The sequence below is a fragment of the Morone saxatilis genome, unplaced genomic scaffold (genome assembly GCF_004916995.1).
Source record: "Morone saxatilis isolate NCDOM2014 unplaced genomic scaffold, NCSU_SB_2.0 Contig11, whole genome shotgun sequence".
Classification (NCBI taxonomy): domain Eukaryota; kingdom Metazoa; phylum Chordata; class Actinopteri; family Moronidae; genus Morone; species Morone saxatilis.
In genome coordinates, this window is record NW_023339663.1 from 5,464,883 (window position 1) to 5,466,549 (window position 1,667).

Sequence of the window (1,667 nt, forward strand, 5' to 3'; positions counted from 1 at the left end):
TGTGTGTGTGCGCTTGTGTGTGTGGGTGTATAAAACAACGGCTTCCAACATGAGTCAGCCTATCAAAAAAGTGAGAACTATCAGCTTTCAAAACATGAATACTGTTGTCAGATGAAGGGTTTTCCAAAACTCATGCAGTCCACTATCAGCCGAAAAATGCTGTGTTTGGTTTGATTTTGACCCCAAAAGTTGAATAAATTAGTTTTGGAAAACTCTTCATACAGCAGTGAAGCAGCTGGCAGGGTGGACCTCATGTAGCCTAGTAGCCTGGTTGAAAGCTCCTAACCAGAGCAATGCTATCGTTGCTCTTCTCTGACACGAATGTTTCTAGGATTATCAAGAATGTTTACATATGGACACCAATCTGTTGTATTTTTTTGCTTTATAGGCTAGCACACTTTGCACAATTCTTTACTGTCCCGGTGCTAAAGGTTGTGACATGGTTTAAAATGCAAGGCCTTTACTGTGCTGTTTTGCACAGGCAGTATAATCTTGGAAAATGTACAGTGTATTATTAGTAAGTAAGTAAATACTGTGAGTGCCAATATCTTTATTACAGATCACCCTAATATGTATTCATTGTTTATATAAAGTTTTGAAATAGAGCAGCATATATCTATTCGTGTTCGCCATTAAGATATGTGGTGAGATATGTAATACTTTGACGGTTAAGACTGCAGGCAGCACTCATGGACTTCAATGTCGAACGATAATCTGTGTGACAACATTCTTAACGGATTGTGTTGTGTCTTCTCAAATAAAGAGTTGGTGTTTGAAGTACAGTGTTGTTGCAAGGACATGTTTTTTTATGACAGAAACGATCCATTTTATGAGATAATGCCCATACAACGTGTTGTGATTTGGTCAAGAGTTGCAACTTGGGTCAAACATAAATCCTTTCCGCTATTATTGGTCTCTTCTAGTAGTTAATAATGTAAAATTAAGAGTAAACCATTCCTTATGTTGCCGGGAATCCCATGGAGCTGCATTCAGGAGACTTTTGTATTTAGCAGGCCTCACAATGTGGCAGTAGCGCTATAATCATTTGGACTGCATACTGTATTGACACGTGCTTTAAAATTACAAAGTTGCTCTCCATGTTTGCTTTACAAGGTTTGAGGTCTGCTGTTAATTATACACACAGGCAGTGCCCCCCCTGAGTGCTTTGAAGGAACAGGCTGGTTATTGGTATTTATGAGCAACAGAGATGTAAGGAAGTTGTGTTGATGGTGTTTTGAGTGGTGCGGTGGGCCTCACAAACAACTGCATTCTGCTCCAGTCTGCTGAAAACAAATTTAATACTTCAGCCTTTTAACGTTGTGAATAAGGTTGAGTGAACACTTTAAGGCTTTGAGTGGAAGGAATTAAAATGTCACAAGTATCCACAACTTGTTCGAATGCCAACTGACGTAAATCACGTAACACTGCAAAGTACAGTAGGACAGTTTCTCTTGTGGTTCCACACAGTCAATAGATACTTTGAACTCACTGATTACACTCACAATGAGGCAACACAAAGGACACACAGCCCCAAAAACCTTTAGCCCACATTGTATGTTTCCATGAGAGGGGAAATCCCTGGTTTTCTCATTTAGGTAAACAGACTATTGGCATCATCTGTAGGAAAAAAAACATTAATGTAGCATTTTATCAGAATCAGAATCAGA